Consider the following 6,000-nt stretch of genomic DNA (forward strand, 5'->3'; position numbering starts at 1 on the left):
TTTGAGGATCGACCCCACGCATTGGGCATGCAAAAATTTTTTCAGGTGTGATATAACTACAATGAAGCAGCACCAACATATACTCACCAATTACATGCTAAAGAAAACAGCAACCAGTAGCTAGCACCACCAGTAAGAATAAAGAAAAGAAAACACGTAAGTTCCATAATCGGCTCCACTCAGGCGTGCGCAGGGTTCCCCATCAAGGGGGGGGGGGGGGGGCAAAGGATCATCTCAGCGCCCCCAGGCCCCACTAAGTTAATGCAAGGGGCAGATTTTTCGCCCCCCCCCCCTCTTAGGCAAATAGGAAAGCCCCCACGCCCCGTGAGCACGCCTATGGCCCCACTCATAACACAGCTTGTGTAAAGCGAATGAGTATTAGTGGGATACATCAAGGGTGTTTTTTATTAGCATGAAGTCATGTTACGAGGCATTCAAAGGGAGGTTGAATCGGTTGACTGTCCTGTCAAAAGCCTTCAGTGCGAACAGGTGCCATGTTTTACAGCCAATATGCATACAGTTGAGGCGAGCGCACAGCGAACATTCTGCACCGGGGATCGCATTCCAGTGCCATCATTAGGTAGAATGCAGCCCATTTCGTGCAGCACACGTGTGATTCCACGGCGCTTTTGTAAAGGAGCCGCCACATGCCCCACATTCTCTGGCATAGCGCTTCGCGCCATTCGTTTTCCAAGAGAGCCTAGGCATCGCGTCTTATCAGTGATAACAACCTCATGTGCATTGTAGCATATACAATGCAGGCGGGGCGACCAAATGTAAACGTAGTAGCGTTCGCTGAAGACGTAGCGACATAAATGGAGAAATAAAAACACGGTAATCGTTCTAATACTGCCTAAACAAAGCGCCATTGCTTACCTTTTGCGTCGGACAGCCGCAATCCACCGTCGCCGTCGCTCTCGCTCATGAAATAGCACCGGAAACTTGTAAAAGTGCATTCTTGGCGAGCTTTTGTATGTGTTTGAGCAGCCGACAACGCAGCAGTTATTTTTCGACATCGCTGAAGCCCGAGAGAGTCGTTAAATCACGTTGAAAAACACATCCATCCGTGCACTCGCGTAGACGCTCGCCGAAACACTGTTCGCCGGCCCCGCAAGCGCTTACGAGCCATGGCGGCAGATGGCGTGGTCGGCGCTTTGCGCATCGCCTATTGGCCGCGAGATCGAGCAGAGTCGCCGCCTGGCGGCTACTGGCTGAAGCGCGCCTAGTGTGGATTGCTCCCTGCGTCGTCTGCTAGCCACGTCGTGTTTGCATGTGCGCGTACGTCATGCACGTTCTCAAAGGGCGGTTTGTTCTGTTATGTTAGCGCGAGTTTAACTGCTTGTACGTATACCTAATATGGTGTACAGAAGCAAATGGGCTTGCTAGGTTGCATACGTATTGTAATAAGATCAGTGAGCGCGACTTCTGAAAGAGCTGTGTACTGGTGTCGTGCCCTTCGTTCGCCAGAATAATTTCAGTGTTGGGGCCGCTTTCTGGTTCAAGCACATCGTAAAGTGCGCTTGGCGTAGTCCCAAACATGAGGAGCATTAAATAATGTGTGAACGCAGCATTTTACCGACTCGGTGGTAAACAAAACGAGGCTCTTGGTCATGCACTTTCGCGTTGTTGTTAGGTGTACAACTGCAGTGCTGCAGTTCATCGGTTATGCGTTGAGCTTTAGTTGTGCTTGAGATGTCCTTTTATTGTACGGTCGTGGTCCCACTACAGCGAAATATTCATGTCAAGTGAAGTCTGACACTTCCGTACTCAAACTGTCCCCTAAAAAAATAGACAATGGAATGACACGGCAGTGATAAAACGAAGTTGCCGCACGCAATTTTAACTTGGGGCGAAATTTATGCAGAACCACCCGTGTGCTTAGAATTAAGTGCGCTTTGACGAACGCAGATTCCGACGGCGTGCTTTACATTTATGTCGTATAATTTCACGCAAAACATCATCCTTTTTTTTTACATTATCTTACGCGTTTGTGTGGAGTTATAAATTGATGGAAGGCAGCTGACATTATTAGTTTGAAAAAAAAAAAAAACACTTATTCCATAATTGTGGGCAAATGTGGGCGCAGGCTATAGCCAGACGTGCACAGAGATCACCCAAGGACAAAAAGACACCACTTTATGTACAATTCGACACGCACGGGACTACACTACATAAACACATATTTATGCGCGTTCGCGGCCTTATGCGGGTTAGCTTAAAGTTTGTCCACTCACACCGCGATGAGGTCCGCTTTGGTGCGTCGATCGGTGTGGTCGACCCGGCCGCTCTCAGTCAGGGTGAAGAGGCGGGGCGCGTCGTGCTCCCCTGAGTCAGAACCGGGGCGTAGCCCGGCCTAGCAGGTAAATGCCAGGAAGCATCCTGGCACGGCAGTCGTCGCCTGGAATCACGCCTGTAGTGACGGCAGGAACTGCGTCATGAAGAGCGCCAAGAACGGAACCAGGGCAACTCCTTGGACAGCGCCTCGTCAGGAACAGCAGCAGTCAGCCGCCAGGGACTCCGCTGGGGACAGGATCCGGGGACAGGTGGGCGAAGCCCAGGCTGGAAGAACCCCGTGATTGTGGGAGCCGGGGCGAGGCCCGGACCAGCAGGGCAGGACCGTGATGTCAGGGCGTGGCCCGATGTCCGATCCCGATCCGTCTCTGTCGCTCGCCGAGCTGTCCCCGTCGCTCGAGAGATTCCCTCGAGCCCGCGCACGAACACGAGCATAGTCGCGCTTCTTCGTTCTTTCACTATCACCATCACGGCGACTCCCGCGCACTTCAAATTCGGAATCGGCCCCGCACACCGATCACAAATCGAGAATCGGCCCCGCACACCGACCACAAATATACGTCAATGCCGACATACACTTCCTAAGTCAATGTTTTACCACATCTTCCCCCCAGTTCAAGAGCAGCGAGGCGGTGGAGAAAGAGGGGTAGACATCGTCATAGAGTACGTACGTAATACTCGCGTTAAGTACGCTGGATGTCCCTACGCGAGTACTAGGAAACAGTCTATTCCGGAGTAAGGGATGTGCGACTAAGATAGTCAGCACCGACATTATCCGAACCGCGAATATATTCTACGCGGAAGTCGTAGTCCATCAGGAGTAGGCTCCAGCGAAGTACTCGTGTGTTGACTTGTCGTGCAGAGTTGATATATTTCAGTGGCTGGTGGTCGGATTGCAATATAAAAGGCCTACCGTACAGGTAAACATGAAATTTCTGCACACCCCAGACGATGGCGAGGCATTCCCTCTCAATGGTGGAGTAGGCCGCTTCACGAGGTAGCAGTTTTCTACTGGCGTAAGACACCGGGTGTAAGTGACCATTGTATTCTTGCAGGAGGACAGCCCCCAAACTCCGCGATGAGGCGTCAGTGCGCAACACGAAAGGTCTTTCGAGATTAGGCGCTTTCAATATGGGTTGGCTTGACATCGTTTCTTTGAGTTTCTGAAATGCATCCTGATGTTTGTCACGCCAGTCCAGCTTATTCGGACTTCCTTTCTTCGTTAGCTCGGTAAGTGGATGTGAAATCTCGGCATAGTTGGGCACAAACTCCCTGTAGTAGCCGGTGAGTCCGAGAAAGGCTCGAAGCTCTTTCTTGTTTTCGGGTCGTTTCGCTGACACGATTTTGTCTGATGTGTCCTTCTGGGGTTGCAACAGTCCTTGTCCCACAACGTGACCAAGAAAGCTAGTCGTCGGGGAACCTATTTCACTTTTCTTTGGCTTTATAGTTAAATGTGCCTCGCGCACACGTTGAAATACATGCCGTAGCGTGGCTATATGTTCTTCCCACGTTGTAGTCGCAACAAGAACATCATCAAAGTAGTAATAGACATTGGGAATGCCACCGACCACCTCTCTCATTAACCGGTTGAATACGGCAGGTGCGGTTTTTATGCCAAAAGGCATAAACCGGAATTGATAGAGGCCCGAGTCGCAGGAAAATGCTGTAAACGCTTTGGACGTACTGGCCATGGGCACCTGCCAGTATCCTTTTGTGAAATCAAACTTCGAAAAGTATTGGCGCCCAGTAAGTTGCGCAAACATCATGTCAGGGCGAGGGATTGGTTCTGCATCCGGAACGACAACATTATTCAGTTGGCGAAAGTCAATGCAAAGTCGCATCGTGCCATCCTTCTTCTTAACAACCACAATTGGTGCTTGGTAAGCGGATGTAGACTTCTCTATTATGCCCAAACGCAACATTTCCATCACCTCTGTCTCAACGGCCTCCTTAACCGCGAATGGCATCGGGTACTGTCGGACATGGATGGGTATGTCGGTGGTCAATTTGAGCTGGCACTCCAAAACGTTAGTCTTTCCCGGTAAGTCGGAAAAGATGTCGTGGTAAGTTGCAAGAAGCACGGTGACTTGGTTCCGTTGTTCGGTAGTGAGTTGAGGACATATCGTCACATCTTGCCAAGTCTGCGTTTGAATGAGCGGCGTATGGAGTGAACTATCCGAGTCTTCCAGTTCGGTTTGGTCCAGTGACGACACAGCAGCAACTGTCGGCGGTGGAGGATCGTTGGTTGTTCTCTCCTCATACTTTTTGAGCATATTTATGTGGAAGACAGTGGTGCGATGGCCCAGATCAATGGCATAATCTAACGGACTCTTCTTCTGCACCACTTTGAAAGGGCCTTTCCACGTAAGGATTAACTTGTTAGAGTCGGCGGGCAAAAGCACAAGCACTTTGTCGCCTACGGCCAATTCTCGCTTCTTTGCTTTTCTGTCGTAGTACCTCTTCTGGCTTGTGTGCGCTTTCGAGAGCTCTTGAGCTGCGATGTCGCAGGTTCTTTCAAGTCGTTGTCTCAATTCAACGATGTACTCGTAGGCTGACTTTGTTACCTCGTCTAACTTTGGATTAGTCCACAGGTCTTTGAGGATGGTCATTGGACCCCGAACATACCTGCCGTACAATAGTTCGAAAGGCGAGTATCCGGTACTCCTTTGCGGCATCTCTCTGTACGCAAACAGAAGAGGGCCAAGGTATCGATCCCAATTTTTGGGGCATTCCTGGCACATGCGGCCTAGCATACGCTTCAAAGTACCGTTGAAACGCTCAACTAGCCCATTCGCCATTGGGTGGTACGGTGTGGTCGGTAATTGTTTAACTGATAGAAGTCGGCTAAATTCTTTCATGACCGAAGACATAAAGTTGGTCCCACGGTCACTGACAATTTCGCGTGGCAAGCCTACTCGGGAAAACATCTCCATTAAGCCTTCTGCCACCATTTTGCTCTCAATAGAGGGCAGAGGTATAGCGTCTGGGTACCTGGTAGCGAAGTCCACCATCGTAAGAATGTATCTATTGCCTTTATAGGATGTCGGAGACAAAGGGCCGACGATGTCTATTCCAACGCGGGAAAAGGGCGTCTCGATAACGGGCATTGTGCCAAGTGGAGCACGGCCGACTAGATGTCGAGGAACAGTACGTTGGCAGATATCGCAGGATTTCACGTACCGCTTCGTTTCCGACTGTACACCAGGCCAGTAGAATTCGGCGAGAATGCGGTCTGTTGTCCGAGAAATCCCTTGATGGCCTGCGAGAATACCCTCGTGTGCGAGCTTAAGTACCGTTTCTCTTAGTTGTACAGGCACAACAAGCTGCTCCAGCTCTTTCCCCGACAGTAGTTTGTGTCTTCGGTACAAAATTCCGTCAGACAGGAAGTAACATGCCTCACGACTGTTTATGATCATTTTCTTCCCCACGCTTTCATAACACCGTCGTAGGGATGCGTCATTGCGTTGGAACTCCTCCAGCGTCGGTTTATCTATTGTTCCCGCGGCAGTTTTTATTACCGGCAGGCTGGAGGTCGCGCGTCTGGGAGTTCCCTGTGCAACGGCAGCTCGTTCACTCGGAAGTCCCTCTTGGTCTTCGGTTTGGAAAAGCGGCAAACTTGAATCTTTGGGCACTTGCGTGTTCTTGGCGCCCGTCTCAGGAAAACGATGACCGGCCTCACCAGTGCGTCTGGAAGCAGTGGGTAGGTCG

The sequence above is a fragment of the Rhipicephalus sanguineus genome, chromosome 1 (assembly GCF_013339695.2).
Source record: "Rhipicephalus sanguineus isolate Rsan-2018 chromosome 1, BIME_Rsan_1.4, whole genome shotgun sequence".
Classification (NCBI taxonomy): domain Eukaryota; kingdom Metazoa; phylum Arthropoda; class Arachnida; order Ixodida; family Ixodidae; genus Rhipicephalus; species Rhipicephalus sanguineus.